Genomic DNA, 22,514 nt, shown 5'->3' on the forward strand with positions numbered 1-22,514 from the left:
TTTCAACACCTGTTTACCACTTTCTTCCTCTACTGGGTGCCCATTTATGGCCCTAAAGCAGAAACCCATGAACTAGGGAGTAAAGATTTTGAGAAGTATTAATTAATGTTGAAACAATAGGGTGGTAAACTTTAGAAAAAGATCCAGCTTTATATATGCTTAAAAAAATTCACCAAATCTAATAGCCAGTTGTGCTTTGTTTCATGGATTTTATTATCAGCAAGATTATGAAGTTACTATTTGAGCTTTGCTGCTGCTGTTGCTGCTAAGTTGCTTCAGTTGTGTCTGACTCTGTGCGACCCCATAGATGGCAGCCCACCAGGCTCCCCTGTCTTCTGGAGTGGGTTGCCGTTTCCATCTCCAGTATTTGAGCTCTAGCTAAACTTCATTGTAATAAGGCTTATGTTAGTTGTTTTAAAGTTTTGTGAGTTAACCTATGAGAATTATACCTTTTAGAGAGGTTTCAGTCACACAGAACATTAAGGACAAATGTTGCACGTGAAGGATATGATATATATTGAGGGAGTGATAGCTTTTGTAGTAAGGATAGTAAAATTATTTCTCTTATTTTAGTAATTAATGGAAGTTAATTTTTTTTTTTTTTGGTCACATCATGCAGCACACGAGATCTTAGTTCCTTGACAAGGGATTGAACCCGGGCCCCCTGCACTGGGAGCATGAAATCTTAACCACTAGGCAGCCAAGGAAGCTCCATAAATGTAATTTTATTTCATAAGAAATGTAAAATCATTGATAATACAAGAAATGCTTTTTAATTTGATTTATTTTATATTTATTTTTATTGAAGCATCATTGGTGTATAATATTGTGATAGTTTCTGGTATACAGCAAAGTATCCATATATATTCTTTTTCACATTGTCTTCCTTTATAGATTATTACAAGATATTGAATATAGTGCCCTGTGCTATATGGCAGAACCTTATTATTTGTTTGTTTTGTATATAGTAGTGTGTATCTGTTAATCCCAAACTCCTAAAATATCCATGTCCCATCTTTCCCAATCCCCTGGAGTAGGAAGTGGCAACCCACTCTAGTATTCTTTCCTGGAGAATTCCAAGGATAGAAGAACCTGGAAGGCTACTGTCCATAGGGTCGCAAAGAGCTGGACACAACTGAAGCGACTTAGCACATCTCACACAGCACAACCATAAGTTTGTTTTGAGTCTATTTCTGTTCCATAAATTCATTTGCATCCTTTTTTTTTTAGATTCAACATAGAAGTGATATGATATATTATTTGTCTTTTTCTGTCTGTCTCATTTCATTTACTGTGATAATCTCTAGGTCCATCCATGTTGCTGCAGATTGCATTATTTCATTCTTTTTATGGCTGAGCAGTATTTCATTTTGTGTGTGTATGTACCGCATCTTTATCTATTCATCTGTCCATTAGGTTGCTAATATGTCTTGACCATTGTAAATAATGCTGCTATGAACATGGGGGTGCGTGTATCTTTTCAAACTAGAGTTTTCTCCAAGAAGTGCTTTTTAAAATGCCATCTGTTCATGTTTAGTTTTACCTAAAGTAGTATTTGTTTAGCTGAAGAGAGAAGTAGTATGGGAAAGAGTGACAAAAGTTAGAACCGTGGTAAATCATCTCTTTAAAACCTTGAAGAGATATACAACATATTTTGTTTCTGCTTTTGGTTTTCTTTAATAATTAGAGCAGAAGGGAAGCTCACTTTGTTTCAGTTGTGATATGACAAAGTTTGGTGGAAAATGAGAAACTGGGACTTTCCTGGCAGCCCAGTGACTATGGCTCCATGCTCCCAACTCAGGGGGCCTGGTTTCAATCCCTGGTAGGGGAGCTGGATCCCACATGCCACAGCTAGGAGTTCGCGAGGCTCAACTAAGACCTGGCACAGCCAATAAATAAAAATTCGAAACTCTCATTGGCTATATTTCCAGACTTCGCTCTTGGGAGTCTATAGTGTTATCACTTTGAACTTCCTGGTATCTTTAGAGTAGATAGTGGGCTTCTGGTTATTTCCAACAGCAGGTATTGAATTACAGTCATCCCTTGGTGTCTAGGAGGGACTGGATTAATGTACATGGGTTAATGTGCAGTGGCAGAAATCATTGGAACCCCAGCCTTCACAGCTTCTCTGAATATTAAGGGAAGACGGACATCTAATATTTTACTGACTACCCTGTTTACACTTACAGGTGAAACTGAGGACAGAAAGCATTCACTGAATTTGTTGTTATTGCTTAGTCACTAAGTCATGTCTGACTCTTTTTTGACTCCATGGTGATGGACTGAATGAAGCTCAAGCAAGCTCCTCTGTCCATGGGATTTTCTAGGCAAGAATAGTGGAATGAGTTGCCATTTCCTTTTGCAGGGGATCTTCCCACCCCAGGGACTGAACCTACATTCCAGGCGGATTCTTTCCCACTGAACCAACCAATAGGAAAGCCTATTCAGTGAATATTATGCTCCAAACACTGCTTGGAATTGGTCCTGTCTGTTCAAGCTGCTTGCTTTCTTTCCTTTCTCTACCTTTGCTATATTCCCCCCACTAAATCAGGAAAACAACTTTTAGCCAGACACCACCATAGTCACTGTTTGTACAGACTAGGAAATGATTTCTATCACTTCAGAGCTTTGTTGCTTTTCAAGTATTAAATTGATTTGTGTTTTCATAATTTGACAAAACTGCTTAACAAAACTTCTATTCATGTTATATAAAATCTTCTATTTGTATGTCCACTCTAGATTAGACAGCAGACTTCTTTCGTGCATACCATATTACATGGGTCTTTTTGTTAAAGCTTGCTCATATTTTTTTCTTAAAACATAATAAGAGAGGGAAAATAATTGTTGTCAAAAGAAGTTCCCAGGATCAGGAGTATTAAAATTGTTAATAAAATGAATTTCTTTTTTTCTAAATTTGGTTGAGGTTTTAGTCATAACAGTGCATGAATAAATGAAGTAAACCGCATCTACCCAGCTGATTTAGATTTAAATTTAAAGAGATTTAAAACTCAGCTCTCCAAAACCCAAGACTATTTCCTCTTACAGGCAATATGATTCATCAAGAATTCTGCAATAAAATAGACCTTCTTTTCCACTCAACATAAACTTGAAAGTTATTTGAAGATAATTTGCCTCCAAATTTGGAGCAATGTCCCTGAATGGAACATATCCTATCCTACATGGTTGAGGGTTATGTCTAACAAAAAAAAAAGAAAGAAAATAAATTTTCAAATATTTTAGAAGGATCATTTACAGTTTGATCTTAGTATAGTTTCAGAAATGCCTAGTTGTGCTGTTTAATATGATAGTAGCTACATGTTGATATTTAAATTTAAATTAATATGTAAAAGTCACTAACCATATCACAAGTACTCAGGCATATTTGGCTATGGGCTAGGTATTGGACAGTGCAGATATTAAACTTTTTCATTTTGCATTGTTTCATTGGACAGCTTTGTCCCATGTTATCAGTGGGGAATTGATTCTAGGACTTGTTATGGATATCATAATCCATGGAGGCTCAAGTCTCTTATATAAAGTGGCATAGTACAGTCAGTACTTTCTCTTATCTGTAGGATATGGAGACCACATCCCATGGATATTGATACTGTGTTCCACTAGTGGTAGATCACATTTTTACCAGTTTTCTCAGATTATAGATCCCTGTTATTTATAATATCATTTCCCTCCAAAGTATTGCTTATCAAAGTATGTGATTTTTTTTTCTACCAAATAATTTCCCCAAGTAATAGAAAAGAACAATAATGCATAGGATTTGAAAGAGCTAGATGATGATAGAAACATGTTTAGATTTTTATAAAGTTTGTTATTAACCTTAGAAACATATGCCAAATTCTGCATAGTTGTGATCCTCTAAAAAATGAATGATAGTCACAGACTTTCCATGCTGTAATACAAGTTTACAACACTGAAATAGCCTCCAAGTAGCATATGGTTTATGAGATTACTTTTCATTTATATATTTTAGAGGTAATTTTTATTATATAACCACACCTTGAAAAGAACATAGAATACAGAGAAAACATTAAATTGATTTATAAATGAATGATTAAATATTTCAGTGACTAATACTTTAAATGAAGGTGCTAGTGGTAAAGATGGACTTTTGCTGGCTCAGATGGTAAAGACTCTGCCTGCATTGCAGGAGACTCGGGTTTAATCCCTGGGTTGGGAAGATCCCCTGGAAAAAGAAATGGCAACTCACTCCAGTATTCTTGCTTGGAGAATTCCATGGACAGAGGAACTTGGTGGGCTACAGTCCATGGAGTCGCAGAGTTGGACACGATTCAGCAACTAACACAGTGGTAAAGAACCCACCTGTCAATGCAGGAGACATAAGAGACATGGGTTTGATCCTTGGGTCAGGAAGATCCCCTGGAGGAGGGCATGGCAACCCACTCCAATATTCTTGCTTTGGAGAATCCCTTGGACAGAGAACCCTGGTGGGCTACAGTCCATGGGGTAGCCCAGAGTTGGACATGACAGAAGCGATAGCATGCACACACGCAGCATATATTTCTGTGTACAGATTGAGTAGGATGAGAAAATGTCAGATTTTTTAATTGATTTATTCCTTTAAATCTTTTCAGTAAGTTCAGTTCAGTCGCTCAGTCGAGTCCGACTCTTTGCGACCCCATGAATCGCAGCACACCAGGCCTCCCTGTCATCACCAACTCCCGGAGTTCACTCAGACTTACGTCGATCGAGTCAGTGATGCCATCCAGCCATCTCATCCTCGGTCATCCCCTTCTCCTCCTGCCCCCAATCCCTCGCAGCATCAGAGTCTTTTCCAATGAGTCAACTCTACGCATGAGGTGGCCAAAGTATTGGAGTTGCAGCTTCAGCATCAGTCCTTCCAATGAACACCCAGGACTGATCTCCTTTAGGATGGACTGGTTGGATCTCCTTGCAGTCCAAGGGACTCTCAAGAGTCTTCTCCAACACCATAGTTCAAAAGCATCAATTCTTTGGCACTCAGCTTTCTTCACAGTCCAACTCTCACATCCATACATGACCACTGGAAAAACCATAGCCTTGACTAGACAGACCGTTGTTGGCAAAGTAATGTCTCTGCTTTTGAATATGCTCTCTAGGTTGGTCTTAACTTTCCTTCCAAGGAGTAAGCATTTTTAATTTCATGGCTGCAACCATCTGCAGTGATTTTGGACCCCCCCAAAATAAAGTCTGACACTGTTTTGCACTGTTTCCCCATCTATTTCCCATGAAGTGATGGGACCAAATGCCATGATCTTAGTTTTCTGAATGTTGAGTTTTAAGCCAACTTTTTCACTCTCCTCTTTCACTTTCAAGAGCCTTTTTAGTTCCTCTTTACTTTTTGCTGTAAGAGTTAGTTGCTGCTGCTACTGCTGCTAAATTGCTTCAGTCGTGTCTGACTCTGTGCGACCCCATAGATGGCAGCCCACCAGGCTCTCCCATCCCTGGGATTCTCCAAGCAAGAACCCTGGAGTGGGTTGCCATTTCCTTCTCCAGTGCATGAAAGTGAAAAGTGAAAGTGAAGTCTCATAGTCGTGTCAGACTCTTTGCGACCCTATGGACTGCAGCCCACCAGGTTCCTCCATCCATGGGGTTTTCCAGGCAAGAGTACTGGAGTAGGGTGCCATTGCCTTCTCCAATAAGGGTTAGTTAGGTATGGATAAGTATCCTGACTTTTTGTATATTGAAACTTAAGGTAGGGTTATCAAGTGAAGGTAAAGCTAAAATTCGTTACATAAGGAAAGACTTTTTCCATTTGGGGGCAGAGAAAGAAGAAAAATAGTTTCATCCTAATTAATGGAAACATGATTGTAACTTAAGATTCTTTTCCCACACTTTAACATTATTAGATGTTTTCTGAGGGTAAATATAGTTGAGATTTTCTCTGTATTTACTAAAATGGTGGCTTGTAGGGGGAAAATACATAACCAATACATTAGTTGAATTATGTTTTCATAAAATGTATTGCTACTTTTTAATAATATGTCTAATTTGAATATATTTCCTAGTGTTAAGATGCTTTCTAAAAAATTACCTTTTCCTTGATTATAAAAGCCACCCAGGGTTTTTATTAGAAGTTTTGTCTGGCTTTACCCTCTAGTGTCGTTTTAATTTCAAATGTTTTTTCCTCATGTATTTGCAAATACCTGGTAAGTTATGTGTAAAAATTGCTATCATGATGAAAGAATGTCTCTGCTAGGTTTTTATACTTTGAGGACTTGGATTTTAAATCAAGTAGCATTTTACACCGTATATTTAGTCTTAATTATCTTGGTTTTTTTTCCAAAATAATAAAATGGAACATTTATCTTTTTATTCACTTATATTATTTGAATGTAGCTATTTAAAAATATTTAATATCTTTTTAAATTTAGAGTTTTGTATAAAGTATCATTGGTTCTTTCATAAGACTTTTTGTGTTGACTCTTTACCATCACAAGCTTGTTTTTTTGGTATTGATTGAAGTTGAAAGCATACAGAAGTTCCCTGAAGGCAGGTCTTTGGATTCAGAGAGTAAAGTGTTCCATCTATATGCTTCTGATCTGATATGATATGGTGGGAGCATGGGTAGTTCAGAGAGAATTAATTTCCTGTCTTATATTCTCTTATCCACCCATGCATAATTTAAAACTAACATGTTCTCCATCTTGATAATCTTTCCTCTTTTGCCTTCAGTGTATTTTTCGTTTCTCTATTTCTTGAACTTAAAAAATGACAAAACACAAGACATTTTCACCTCTCTTGCTTCCTATGAACTTTACTTATGCATGCTTAGTCGCTCAGTCGTGTCCAACTCTTTGGAACCCCATGGACTGCAGCCCACCAGGCTCCTCTGTCCATGGAGATTCTCAGGCAAGAATACTGGAGTGGATTGCCATGCCCTCCTCCAGGGGATCTTCCCAACCCAGGGATTGAACCCAGGTCTCTCGCTTTGCAGGTAGATTCTTTACCATCTCAGCCACCAGGGAAGCCCCAGAATACTGGAGTGGGTAGCCTATCCCTTCTCCTGGAGATCTTCCCGATCCAGGAATCAAACCAGGGTCTCCTGCATTATAGGTAGATTCTTTACCAGCTGCGCTACCAGGGAATCTCAAGCCTTATTTATAAGTATTCCCCAAATTCTGCTTAATGATCTGTCTTTACTTTATATTCATTTCCTTGGTGAACTCATCCACTCTCTTGACTTGAATTGTACTTTTTTATATGACTCATTTTTTAAATCTTGGACTATTCTAAGTCACAATTTCTACCTATTGTTGAGAATTGTCTCCATTTGAATAGCCTTTGGTAACATTGGGTTTATTTATTGTCCAACATGAAAGTCACTCTACTCCACCATTGCAGGTTTCTTTCATTGTATCCCCAATAATCTTTCATTCTCTAATGTCCTTGTTCCTGTACTTAGTTTAGCATGAATTCCTCTTATTTCTCCATGTAAGATGTTGCTTGGGTTTCCCATTCTGTCTGTACTCATCTTCACTGTCCAGACTGTCATTATGTCACATCTGTAACTCATTGTACCCACTTTCACACCACTTTCTGCTTTGCCCATTTTTTTTTTTTTTGAACTTCCCAAATTCTCCCTGCAGTGATTTTTAAAAATGCATACAAAGTTGTTATGGCATATTTTTCTTAAATAGAAATTGTAAGCATTTCCATTTATATGTCCCTCTGGGCATAGTGCTAGATGCAGTAAGAAATCAACAAGTAATTGTTCAGTCATTCATTCAGCAGCTCTTTCTTGAGTAGTTGTTGGGTTCCAAGTATTATACTAGTGTTCCCATGATCTTCTCTTACAGAGCTGGCAGCTGAAAAACAGTCTCTGATGGTAAGAGAAGGCTTCTCTGAGGAACTGACATTTTTATCAGACTGAATGAAGTAAGAAAGCCAGTCTTGTAAAGATACAGGGAACAATTGCTCCAGGCTGAGAGAAGAGCAAATGTCAAGGCCCTGAAGAGGGACAGGTTTGGTATATTTGGGGAATATCAAAAAGGTCACTGTGACTGGAACATAGTGAGGAGAGAGTGACAGAAGTTGTAGTCAGGAAACCAGGTGACAGAGAGACTAATAGGCCATGGTAGGTATTACAGATTATATCCTAATTTGATGGAAAAGCCATTGGACAGTTTTGAGTGAGGGAGTGATGTGAGCTGATACATTTGTCACTGAGTTAAGGACAGTAGAGTAAACTAGTGATATAAGAGAGCAATATCTTTAACTAGTGAGGTAGAGAGCAGTAATAAGGACAGAATGAGGAAGAATGGTTGGCAGGATGGATTGGGTGGGAGGTGTGAGACAGAAAAAGGAACCAAGGGAAACTCAGTTCTGTGTGCTTGGGCGAGTCGTGTATCCTCTCCAGCGTCTGTTTTCCTGAGTGTATAATGAGAAATACCTCTTTCCCACTTTGAAGGAATTCTTATGAGGGAATGAAATAGTAATGAAAGCTAATTATGAATCTTAAAACACCATTAATGTTGTGTTACTTTTAAACACTAAACATTTAAAAGCTCACCTTAAATTACTTCCCTGGTAGCTCAGCTGGTAAAGAATCTGCTTGAAGTACTGGAGAGGCCAGTTCAACTCCTGGATCAGGAAGACCCCTGGAGAAGGGATACTGGGCTATCAACTCCAGTATTCTTAAGCTTCCCTGGTAACTCATCTGGTAAACAATCGGCCTGCAATGCAGAGTTTCTCCTGTTGATTGATAATAAGTAGTAGATCATGTTTTGGGCATAGACTGAGCAGCTGATCTAATCATAGAAAAAAAAAGGATACGTATCTGTCATTTGTTTTACAGTATATTTAAGACATTGTGATTCTCTTCTTAGTAAATATTTGAAAACAAATAAAACTAACCTGAGTGACCTATTGTTTATTTATTAATATGTTTACTCTGGGGGTGTTGTTGATTACAAATGAAACATAATTTGCCATGCTAATAAGAAATAATGGCCTATAAATAAACTCTAGGTGTTTTATGCTTATTTGTGTCATGCCAATTACTTTGCCGACTGAGGTCCATCTAGTTGAGGCTATGGTTTTTCCTGTGGTCATGTATGGATGTGAGAGTTGGACTGTGAAGAAGGCTGAGTGCCAAACAGTTGATGCTTTTCAACTGTGGTGTTGGAGAAGACTGTTGAGAGTCCCTTGGACTGCAAGGAGATCCAGCCAATCCATTCTGAAGGAAATCAGCCCTGGGATTTCTTTGGAAGGAATGATGCTAAAGCTGAAACTCTAATACTTTGGCCACCTTATGCGAAGAGTTGACTCATTGGAAAAGACTCTGATGCTGGGAGGGATTGGGAGCAGGAGGAGAAGGGGACAACAGAGGATGAGATGGCTGGATGGCATCACTGACTTGATCGACGTGAGTCTGAGTGAACTCCGGGAGTTGGTGATGGACAGGGAGGCCTGGCGTGCTGCGATTCATGGGGTCTCAAAGAGTCGGATACAACTGAGCGACTGAACTGAGCTGAACTGAATTGTACTTTTCCTAATAATTTTAGAATACCTTATGGAATCATGACAGACAAATATTCTAAACAAAGTTTTTAGTTTTTGAAACTACTTACTCAAATATGATTCAGCTGAATGTATTTCTGTTTTCCTCTTACAGATTTCTCAACAGTGATGTCACAAGATTGACCACACTGATCACAGTAAGACTAAAATGATAATTAAACTCTTAAAGATGTTTCGTTTTCTCTGAGAATGAGAATTAAGTTAGAAAATATTTATAATTTTTAATTGTTACTCTTTCTTTCAACAGCCAATTGAATATTTACATTTAATAATTCACATCTCACACGCTATAGTTTATTTAAATAGTTCTTTAAATGATTTTAAACACTTTAAATGAAAATTATCCTTAATTTATAACTGAGATTATATGCCCAATTATATATACATATTTCAGTGTGAATCATAATCACAACCTGAATCATCATATTTAGTTTTATTTTTATAAAATATGGTACAAAATATTTGAGGTGACTCCACATTAGGAAAAAGATTATAAAAATAAAATTACTTGGACATATTACGAATGACTGTGAAAACAGCATTCTTGAAAGGATTCTTAAACTTCTTTATTAAAATTTTCATTGATGTATAGTCTTCCAAATATGGAGAGTTGTTCAAAAGGATAGTTTTCTTAAGAAACAGATACTTTTCCTTTTTAATTTTAAAATGTTAATTTCTACTGTGTATAAGGAAATATGCTACATAAAGAAAAACTTTATCCAGGGTTTTGATCTATATTATTAGAAAATTCTAACTAATAAAATCTGAATTGCAATAATGAAATTTTACAGCATTTTTGAAAACGCCTTTTAAATAACAGAGGAAAAAAATTGAGTATATTATTTATTCAGTGAGTCTGCTTCTTTAATCCTATTTTAATTGTTCATTAGAAGCAGTAATTATCAGAAATGTTATTTGTATATAACATTTGTATATATTTGTATATATATTTGTATATATTTGTATATAATTATGTTTTAACATTTTTTTGAAAACTGGTTCATTTGTTAAATTTAACATTTTTTAGAGTCTAGAAAGAGCTTTTATTGTATTTTTAAAGGCTTTATCATCCTCGTAGAGTCTACAGATTTTTATGGTGTGTTCATTCATTTTCCTAAGGGAGCATTTTAAATATCTCTGGTTTGTAGCTCTTTGCTTGTTGGTTTTTTCTTAATCAGAACTTTATGGCCCTAATGGTTTACAGCAAAATATTATCATTTTTCTTCAGCATCCTTCTGTTATGCATCTTGTTTTACAATCAAGGAAGTTAAAATTGACATCGTATGAAAGAGGTATTTTTTTTTAATTAAAAAATGCCGACCCTCAGTACATTTTTAGAGTAATATTAAGAGAACATTTAATTGCAACTGTTTCAATTCAAGAATTTCAGGAAGAGAGGTAGTGTTCAGATTTAACATTATCAGATGTTAAGTAAGTTAAAAACTAAGTATTCATATGAGAGTTTCATAAGTACCTGATAACAGAAACCCTTTCTCATCATGTCAAGGTTGTGAAGCTTTCTCTAGCCCCTTAAGTCAAGAAGAGTGGGTAGATTTCAACACTGACTCAGGCTGAAAGTGTTGAGAGAGTAGTTCAAGTGTTGACCATGGGACTGGAATAAAATGAGACCAGGGGAAGGCTGATATATTCAAAGAAAATGGAGAGATTAAAGGACTAGTCAGGGTAGATAAGACTGTGGTTGAAATGGGGATATTATAGATTTTTTCAGAGCTGAAGCTGTACTAAGTATTTATATATTATATAATATACACCTTATATGTATAATTTTTTTTTCAGAAATTTTCAGAACTCAGGAGAATTTCTGTTTTTAAGCTCTGTATTATTGGATTCAGCAAAAAGTTTATTCAGGTTTTTCCATAACATCTTTGGCCAACCCAGTATATTCCACTGAAATGTCATTATCTTCTAAATGATCTATCTCTTCTTCCTGGTCATCAGTAATTCTACTGAAGCCTATACATATGTGGTCCTCAGTTTAATTTTATTAAAGCATGCTCTAGCTCTTTTGTTTCTCTACTTGAAGATGTTTAGTGACTTTCCGTTTCTTGTATAATCAAAGCCAGACTTTCTAACTTGGTATTCAAGACCCCTCCTCAGTTTGGCTGTAACATATTTCCCAGACAAATATCTTATTATTCAAGAAGAAGACCCCTACATTCCACACAGTTGTGGACTACATACTCCACCCTGAATATACATTTTGTCTCCATACTTACATTCATGTCATTCCCTTTTCCTAGAATATTCTTTTTCTTTTTCAGGATTTTATTACTCTTGATGAAATCAAACCTCCTCTTGAATGTCTTGTACACATGTAATCATCTCTCTGAGGCCTTCCCTAATCATCCTAATTGAAAATAACTCTCTCTCCTTAGTTGTTCGGTAATACTCAGTTTTTATTATTCCTATGTAACTGATAACATATATTCCCCTGTATTTTGCATATTTTAATATGTTTAATAAGTGCATATTTTAATATGTCTTTCCTAATTGTATCCAGCAAAATATTTTGTTAGTAGTCATAAATACCCACAAGAACTAAATTAGTATCTTTGTGTGTGTGTGTGTGTACTCAGTCATGTCTGACACTTTGTGTCCCCCCTCTAGGACCGTAGACTGCCAGGCTCCTCCATCCATGGGATTTCCCAGACAAGAGCACTGAAGTGGTCTGCCATTTCCTTCTGCAGGGACTCTTCCCAACCCAGAGATTGAACCTGTGTGTCCTTTATCTCCTGCAGTGGCAGGCGCATTCTTTACCACTGAACCACTTGGGAAGCCAGAGTATCTTTCAGTTCGGTTCAGTTCAGTCGCTCAGTCGTGTCCAACTCTTTGTAACCCTATCATAGACTGCAGCACACCAGGCCTCCCTGTCCATCACCAACTCCCGGAGTTTACTCAAACTCATCGCCATTGAGTTGATGCCATGCAACCATCTCATCTTCTGTTGTCCCCTTCTCTTCCTGCCTTCATTCTTTCCCAGCATCAGGGTCTTTTCCAATGAGTCAGTTGTTCGCATTAGGTGGCCAAAGTATGGGAGCGCTAGCATCAGTCCTTCCAATGAATACTCAGGACTGATTTCCTTTAGGATGGACTGGTTGGATCTCCTTGCTGTCCAAGGGACTCTCAAGAGTCTTCTCCAACACCACAATTCAAAAGCATCAATTCTTCAGTGCTCAGCTTTCTTTATAGTCCAACTCTCACATCCACACATGACTACTGGAAAAACCATAGCTTTGACTGGTCAGACCCTTATTGGTAAAGTGATGTTTCTGCTTTTTAATATGCTGTCTAGCTTGGTCATAGATTTTCTTCCAAGGAGCAAGTGTCTTTTAATTTCATGGCTGCAGTGAACTTCCAGATGTTCAAGCTGGATTTTAAAAAGGCAGAAGAAGCAGAGATAAAATTGCCAACTGTCCAAGGGACTCTCAAGAGTCTTCTCCAGCATAGTCCAACTCTCTAATTCCAACTCTCAGTTCCATCGGATCATTGAAAAAAGATTATCTTTAGTTTTCTTACATTAAAATTGAAACAAGGATATTAATATATGAATGTCCAAAATTGAGCCATAGGATGCAAGCTAAATAGGAAAGAGCCTAACTTTTAGAACCAGAGCAAGTGCAAGTACTGATGTCACTGTATGTATACTGTGTATATGACCTTTAGTAAGTCAGCCTCTTTGTGCCTCAGTATTTTCACAAAATAATTTATGCATATATCTAAAAGGATTTAAATAAATATTAGTTACCTTTCCTCTGTCTTAACTTTTTGGTTTGCTCTTTTATTGATATGAGAAGGGGTGCGACATCAACTATGAAGAATAGGAATATATCCAAATTTACCTGACTTCCACACTGTGATCTTTTCATCTATTCATTTTAATATATGGATTTTTACTTTCTACCTTATATATAGAAATGATAACTTTCTTGACTCACATAAGATCCACGAAAGAAGCTGATTAGATCTGTTGATATTATGTGATTTTTTGGGAAGTGGGGGAAGGGTGTCAGACCTCATTAGAATACCATCTTGAAAGACCAGAATTAACTTTAGAACAGTTTCAGTTCAGTTCAGTTCAGTTGCTCAGTCATATCTGACTCTTTGCGACCCCATGAATCGCAGCATGCCAGGCCTCCCTGTCCATTACCAACTCCCGGAGCTCACTCAGATTCACGTCCATCAAGTCAGTGATGCCAACCAGCCATCTCATCCTCAATTGTCCCCTTCTCCTCCTGCCCCCAATCCCTCCCAGCATCAGAGTCTTTTCCAATGAGTCAACTCTTCGCGGGAGGTGGCCAAAGTACTGGAGTTTCAGCTTTAGCAGCATTCCTTCCAAAGAAATCCCAGGGCTGATCTCCTTCAGAATGGACTGGTTGGATCTTTAGGTTGTGCTAAATTCCCCTTATGTAACAAATGACAAAACCAACATCCAAGAGTTTGAAGCTAGATGGCTTGCATAATGGTTAAGAAGAGGAACTGGGTCGGAAAAACCTCTACATTTGTGCTCTGATATTTAATATAGCTGTTTTGCTCTTGAGTCAGTTAGATAGTCTAAGTTCCAGTTTGGTTTTTTTTCTGTTTAAAGTGGAATAATGTTTAATGGAGTGTTATGAATATTAAACGAAAAAAATGCTTACTGCAGAAGCATAAAACCCAGACTGAAGTGGTGAATTCTTTTGACCCCTTATCATAGTCATCATCATCTGTAAAGTTACTTGCCGAAAGTCAAAACCTGGTTTTTCTTTATTCTAACTTTTACTTCTGTTTTGTGATCACTCTACTTGATTAAAAATCTCTCAACAGCATTTGTAAGAGATACAATAAACTAACTGATGGACTTTTTTCTTCCCAAATCTCCCCAAATCCTCTATCTTCTCTAAGAGTATTCATGCAGTTTCATTTACATGCAGTTTTGTTTATACGTAGTTTTATTAATACAATGGGTATATTTTATTTTAAATATTCTTATTTAACATTTTGACTCATATTTAATAACCTGTTACAAAGCAACTTTTATAATAATTGAAGTAGCTTTTTCTGTTTTTATTGAAATTTTTTTTCCTGTTGGTAATTTTACTGTGAATATTATTTAAACTTCATAGAGATTAATCTCTACCAATAGATATATTTAACTTAAAAATTGAAATTTAGAAGAAATTACTATATATTTTTATAGCATACACACTACTAGAAATATTGATGTTAATTAGTAAATATCAGTTATGTACCTACCTCAGATAATATATAACCAAGCCCGGCAATGATTGATTGTTGTACCCTAACATCGGTTTTCCTCATCTACTGATCTTTTCCCAGCCTATTACTACCTGGAATGAAACTATCACTTTCAGTCTCACTTACAGCTAAATGTGGTCATGTGACTGTTTTAACTAGAGATACATAAGAAGTAGGACTGTGTGCAACTTGTGTGGAAAGTAGCCTTAAAGGAAGAGGAGTGTGCCTTCGTTTTCCCCTTTCCTCTATACTTGCTGATACATGGATCTGATAAGTGAACAACGAGGGCAAACCACAAATTCAGAATAGGCAAAGCAGTAAGATTGAAAGTCCCTGATAACTTCAGAATGTCACCTTGCCCACTCTGACTTGCTTATACCCTTGACTTGAATGGGATAAACTTCTATCTTATAAGCCACTCAGTTTTGGGCCGTCACTCATAGCCAAAATTTACCTTGATTTACATCAAGATAATATAACAGAGTTTACACCATTGTTTCAGTGTCTTTGATTTATTTATATTTCATTTATTTCCGTTGAAGTCTGTTGTCACCTTTTTTGATATAAATTTATTTATTTTAATTGGAGGCTAATTACTTTACAATATTATAGTGGTTTTGCCATACATTGACATGAATCCACCACGAGTGTACATGTGTTCCCCATCCTGAACCCCCCTCCCACCTCCCTCCCCATCCCATCCCTCTGGGTCATCCCAGTGTACCAGCCCCGAGCACCGTATCTCATGCATCAAACCTGGCCTGGTGATTCATTTTATATAAGATAATATACATGTTTCAATGCCATTCTCCCAAATCATCAGACCCTCGCCCTCTCCCACAGAGTCCAAAAGACTGTTCTGTACATCTGTGTCTCTTTTGCTGTCTCGCATATAGGGTTATCGTTACCATCTTTCTAAATTCCATATATATGTGTTAGTATACTGTATTGGTGTTTTTCTTTCTGGGTTACTTCACTCTGTATAATCGGCTCCAGTTTCATCCACCTCATTAGAACTGATTTAAATGTATTCTTTTTAATGGCTGAGTAATACTCCATTATGTATATGTACCACAACTTTCTTATCCATTCATCTGCTGATGGACATCTAGGTTGCTTCCATGTCCTGGCTATTATAAACAATGCTGTGATGAACACTGGGGTACACGTGTCTCTTTCAGTCCTGGTTTCCTTGGTGTATATGCCCAGTCGTGGGATTGCTGGGTCATATGGCAGTTCTATTTCCAGTTTTTTAAGGAATCTCCACACTATTCTCCATAGTGGCTGTACTAGTTCGCATTTTCACCAACCGTGTAAGAGGGTTCCCTTTTCTCCACACCCTCTCCAGCATTTATTGGTTATAGACTTTTGGATAGCAACCATTCTGACTGGCATGTAATGGTATCTTATGGTGGTTTTGATTTGTGTTTCTCTGATAATGAGTGATGTCAACCATCTTTTCATGTGTTTGTTAGCCATCTGTATGTCTTCTTTGGAGAAATGTCTGTTGAGTTCTTTGGGCCATTTTTGATTGGGTCATTTATTTTTTTGGAATTGAGCTGCATGAGTTGCTTGTATATTTTTGAGATTAATTCTTTGTCCATTGCTTCGTTTACTATTATTTTCTCCCATTCTGATGTTGTCACTTTTTGATGGCTTGAATTTTAGGAGAAGAATAGAATGATTCATTCTCTTTGTCTTGGAAAGGAGACTAGGGAAATCTTTAAAGAGAGGGTAGACATCTAGTCTAGTTTTGAGGTATGAGTTATAAGAGAATACAGAAAGAGAAAATAAGCATATAGATTGAAAATAACATGTATTCAGGGACATTCAACCATTTTGGTTCATTATTGTTGAAGTGTAAAATTTGAGGAAGTAATGAGCCTAGAAGTCAGATCTTATAGGAGTTTACAAACCAAAAAGTTTGGTAAGTGCAGAGTACCTAATGAATTTTCTTCTAATGTTAATAATTTTAGTATTACTCATGGTTTTTCCCATTAAATATTTTTAAAATAAATATATTTTTATACAAAGCATTTAGGAGGGAAGAACAAAACTATTTATTCATTCTTTAAGATACTAGATGATCTCTACTTGAGCCTTTGACAAATTTAGAAGACATAGTATTACATTTACAGGTAATTAACTGAGAGTCAGAAGGGTAAAGTTGTCTTTCCCAGTGTGCTAGTTAAGTCATTGTTTGGAAAATCAGACATTTAAGAACAAGTCTGCTATGTACTGGAGAAGGTAATGGCACCCCACTCCAGTACTCTTGCCTGGAGAATCTCATGGACAGAGGAGCCTGGTGGGCTGCAGTCTGTGGGGTCGCTAGGAGTCGGACATGACTGAGCGACTTCCCTTTCACTTTCACGCATTGGAGAAGGCAATGGCAACCCACTCCAGTGTCCTTGCCTGGAGAATCCCAGGGATGGGAGCCTGGTGGGCTGCCATCTATGGGGTCGCACAGAGTTGGATGTGCCTGAAGTGACTTAGCAGCAACAGCAGCAGCTGCTATGTATTATATGACTTTTATTTTTCTTCTTTTCTAATACCAAAGAGTTATAGCCAAATTTAAAATATCTTTGATAAAATATAATAACAGTTATCGAGCCAGAATTTATGGAAATAAAGAATTTCCATATTTTATGACAATGAATACATCTAAAACATTAAATTTAAAAATCTACCATCTTAAAATCATAAACTGTCTTAAGCATTTTGTTTTCTAGAGTCTGAATTGTGAATATGTCTTCAAAGTTAGTATATAGCAGCCATTTAAATTACTTTATACAGATCAATTTTCTATTGCTATTGTGTATTTGAGTAAAAGACACCTCCATTTACTCCTATTGCATCTCACCAAAAAGTTGCAGTTTTAACATTAAAGGAGCTAATAGTATGCATGGTGTTCTTAGTATTAGTGCCTGTAGATAGAAATGATACCTGTTGCAGAGACCCTACTGAACTTCTTTCAACAAGTGAAAATGTACAATGTTACATACTCATTTGAATTAAAGATAGAAAGTGAAAGTGAAAAGTTGCTCAGTTGTGTCGAACTCTGCGAGCACATGGACTGCACAGTCCATGGCATTCTCCAGGCCAGAATACTGGAGTGGGTAGCCTTTCCCTTCTCCAGGGGATCTTCCCAACCCAGGGATCGAACCCAGGTCTCCCACATTGCAGGCAGATTCTTTACCAGCTGAGCTATCAGGGAAGCCCTGATTACTTGGATTAAAGATTATTTCTTATGTAAAAATTCTGAATCAGCTACTATTTCATAGATCTTCCTAAAAATAAAAGAAACAGTAACCTTATTATATGCATGAGAAAATATAAAAGAAAAATAATTTTCTAATTTGGTTTGGTATTTTTAATTGTAATCAGCAAAGAGTCTAGCACCTAGACTACTAGGTAAATATTTTCTGAATTAAAGTGACTTGAAAGTTAATCTGACTAATACATTCTTTTCCTTTCACACCTTCTAGAACACCAGTGCACAGATCTCCTGTGAGATATACATTTGTTGAAATGTTTGTCATGGAGTAGATAAAATACAAATAGAGTCTACAGAAACTGATATAGAGATGAACAGAAGTGTGTTACAGACTGAGTTATGGGATTATGATATTTGACTCTTTCATTCTTTTTCTACTAATACACAAAGGAAAAACTGAAGAGGAAAAAAGATTTTTGATATAAATGGAAATAGAAAAATTCTTACTGTATTACATCCATTTATTGTTGTTCAGTCTCCCAGTTGTGTCTGACTTTTGGCAATTCCATTAACTGCTGCACATCAGGCCTCCCTGTCTCTCACTATCTCCCGCAGTTTGCCTAAGTTCATGTTCATTGTTTTGGTGATGTCATCCCGCCATCTCATCCTCTGATGTCCTCTTCTCCTTCTACCCTCAGTCTTTCCCAGCATCAGGGACTTTTCCAATGAGTCATCTGTTCACATCAGATGACCAAAATACTGGAGCTCCAGCTTTAGCTTCAGACCTTCCAGTGAATATTCAGGATTGATCTCCCTTAAAATTGACTGGTTGTTCTCGCTCTCCAAGGGACTCTGAAGAGTCTTCTCCAGCACCACAGTTTGAAGGCATCAATTCTTTGGTGTTCTCCTTTCTTTATGGTCCAGGTCTCACAACTATACGTAAGCACTGGGAAAACCATAGTCTTGACTATATGGACCTTTGTCAGCAGAGTAATATCTGTGCTTTTCTATACATGGTCAAGGTTGGTCATTGTTTTTCTGCAAAGAAGCAATCATCTGATTTCATGGCTGCAATCACCATCCAGTGGTTTTAGAGGCCAAGAAGAGGAAATCTGTCACTACTTTCACCTTTAATGGGGAAATAATGGGGCCAGATGCCAGGATCTTAGCTTTTTTAAAAATATTTAGTCTTAAGATGGCTCTTTCACTTTCCTCTTTCACCCTCATCAAGAGGCTCTGTAGTTCCTCTTTGCTTTCTGCCATTAGAATGGTATCATCCACATATCTGAGGGTGTTGATGTTTCTCCTGCCTACCTTGATTCCAGCTTGTAACTCATCCAGCCTGGCATTTCTTATGATGTGCTCAGCGTGTAGGTTAGACAAACAGGGTGACAGCAGACAGCCCTATTGTACTCCTTTCTCGGTCTTTACCCAGTCAGTTGTTCCATATAGGGTTCCAATTGTTGCTTCTTTACCCACATACAGGTTTCTCAGGAGACAAGTAAGATGGTCTGGTATTCCCGTCTCTCTAAGAGCTTTCCACAGTTTGTCATGATCCACACAGTTAAAGGCTTTAGTGTAGTCAATGAAACAAAGCTAGATGTTTTTCTGAAATTCCCTTGCTTTCTTTATAATCCAGCAAATATTGGCAACTGGATCTCTAGTTCCTCTTCCTTTTCTAAACTCAACTTGGACATCTGGAAGTTCTTGGTTCGCATAATGCTGAATCAGCCTAGCATGCAAGATTTTAAGCATGACCTTACTAGTATGGGAGATGAGTGCAATTATCTGATGGTTAACACATTCTTTAGTACTACCCTTCGTGGGAATTGGGATGAGGAATTGGGAACTGACCTTTTCCAGTCCTGTGGCCACTTCTGGGTCTTCCAGATTTGCTGACATTGTGAATGCAAAACCTTGATGGCGTCATCCTTTTGGGATTTGAATAGCTGTGTTGGAATTTCATTCCATCCACTAGCTTTATTAACAGCAGTGCTTCTTAAAGCCCACTTGACTTCACACTCCAGAACGTCTGTCTCTGGGTGAGAAACCACACCATCGTAGTAATCCAGTTCATTGATATCTTTTTTATATAGTTCTTCCATGTGTTCTTTCTGTCTCATCTTGATCTCTTCAGTGTTTACTAGGTCTCTACCATTTTTATCCTTTAAAGGTGCCCGTCTTTGGGTGGAATGCTGCCTTGATGTTTCCAGTTTTCCTGAAGATATCTCTAATCTTTCTCCTTTTGTTGTTTTCTTCTATTGTTAAGCACTATTCATTGAAGAAGGCCTTCTTATCTCTGCTAGATATTCTTTGGAACTCTGCGTTTAATTGGATATATGTTTTCCTCTCTCTCTTGCTTTTCGCTTCTCTTTGTTCTTCCGCTATTTGTAAAGCCTCCTCAGATAACCACTTTGGCTTCTTTTCTTTTTCTTTGGGATGGTTTTTTTTGCTGCCTCCTGTACAATATCTTGGACCTCTGTCTATAGTTCTTCAGGCACAGTGTTAACTAGATCTAGGCCCTTGAATCTCTTCATTGTCTCTACTGTGAATTCATACAGGATTTGATTTAAGTCATACCTGGCTGGCCTAGTGTTTTTCCATTTTCTTTAGTTTAAGCCTGAATTTTGTTTTGAGAAGCTGATGATCTGAGCCACAGTCAGCTCCAGGTCTTTTTTGTTGTTATTGGCTGTATACAGCTTCTCCATCTTTGTCTACAAAGGAAATAATCAATTTGATTTTGGTATTGACCATTTGGCAATGTCCATATGTAAAGTCATCTCTCATGTTGTTGAAAAAGGTTATTTGCTAAGACTAGTGCATCCTCTTGGCAGAATTCAGTTAGTTTTTGCCCTGCTTCATTTTGTTCTCCAAGGCCAAACTTGCCTGTTATCCCAGGTATATCTTGACTTCATACTTTTGCATTCTAATCCCCAATGATGAATAGAACGTCATTTTTAGGTGTTAGTTCTAGGACATCTTCTAGGTCTTCGTAGAACTGGTCAACTTCAGCTTCTTTAGCATAGGTGGCAGGGGCATAGACTTGGATTATTGTCATGTTGAACGGCTTGCCTTGGAAATGAACTGAGATCATTCTGTCATTTTTGAAGTTGCACCCAGATACTGTATTTCAGACTCTTGTGTTGATTGAGGGCTATTCTGTTTCTTCTGTGGTATTCTTGCCCATGGTAGTAGATATAATGGTCATTTGAGTTAAATTCACTCATTCCATTTTAGTTCACGATTTCCTAGGATGTTGATGTTTATTCTTACCATCTCCTGCTTGACCATGTCGTTTTACTTGATTCATGGACCTAACATTCCAGGTGCCTATACAATACTGTTCTTTGCAGCATCGGATTTTACTTTCATCACCAGACCCATCCACAGCTGAGCATTGTATCCACTTTGGTCTAGCCGCTTCATTCGTTCTGGGCTATGGTAATTCTCCTCTGCTCTTCCCCAGTAGCATGTTAGACAGCTTCAGACCTGGGGGCCTCATCTTTTGGTTTCATATCTTTTTGGCCTTTTATACAGTTCATGAGGTTCTCACTGCAAGTATACTGGGGTGGTTTGCCATTCCATCCTCCAGAGGATCACGATTTGTCAGAACTCTCTGCTATGACCCGTCCATCTTGTGTGGCCCTCCACGGCATGGCTCATAGCTTCATTGCGTTACTCAAGCCCCTTCACCATGACAAGGCAGTGATCCTTGAAGGGGGTATCATAAGGGTACCTAAAATTGGAGATGTTAAAATAAGTCTAACTAGTAGAAATATTTCTGATGCTTTCCTTATGCGAGTATCTTTAAAAAGCATTACATCAGTAAGTATAAGTAAACTTTTCCACATGCAAAGTATGCCATTTATTTTTATGCTGCTTGGAATCTTATTATCTGATTTTCTTTCTTAGAAGAAAACTCCTCACCTTTTGTTCATAAAATTGATCATTTTCTCTTTATTGCCTTTGCCAATGAATGTTCTTGTCTTTTTTTACTCAAGTTTGTGTCATATTTTCAATCTTATGGCAAAGAAATTATAGAAAACTTTAACACTTGGCACTAAACTTACATGTCACAGCTGCCCTCAAATGTTACCGCCTCCATAAAACCTCTGCAGTTGGAATTAATCTCCCCATCATTTCTGCCTGTATAGTGTTTGTTATTTCTATTATAGCATTGTTCTTCAACATGGGAGTCCTTGGACCTGAGTACATAGACATGTTCTCTCTGTGGGAGAGAAAGTGTTTACTACAAGAATTTACAAATTTCAACCCTAATAAAAAAGAAATATTCTTGGATCATCTAGGATACTTACCTTATAAGCAGTTACTTCATTAGACTTACAGGGCTATGAATGTGTTAAGTCAGTTTAATGAGAAAAGAATAAAAATAAATTTGATAGATACAGATGGTTCATTTGTACCAACTGAGGGCCAGTTGACATAGAAATGAACTAAATTATAGCTTTGCAGAGTTTTAGTAGAAAGAAATGGTGGGAATATTAAA

The 22,514-nt window shown here is 37.3% G+C and overlaps 1 protein-coding gene across 29 annotated transcripts in view; it reads left to right on the top strand.

Moving 5' to 3' along the window:
• The window catches only part of BAZ2B (bromodomain adjacent to zinc finger domain 2B), a 421,280-nt gene that overhangs the window by 157,513 nt on the left and 241,253 nt on the right, over window positions 1–22,514 (top strand). For all 29 annotated transcript variants that reach the window (XM_069577387.1, XM_069577390.1, XM_069577393.1 and 26 more), the window contains one exon: window positions 9,632–9,674. The gene's annotated coding sequence lies outside the window, so the exon portion shown is untranslated. The remainder of the gene's footprint in view (window positions 1–9,631; window positions 9,675–22,514) is intronic.

Source organism: Ovis canadensis, chromosome 2 (assembly GCF_042477335.2).
Source record: "Ovis canadensis isolate MfBH-ARS-UI-01 breed Bighorn chromosome 2, ARS-UI_OviCan_v2, whole genome shotgun sequence".
In the NCBI taxonomy this organism is placed as follows: domain Eukaryota; kingdom Metazoa; phylum Chordata; class Mammalia; order Artiodactyla; family Bovidae; genus Ovis; species Ovis canadensis.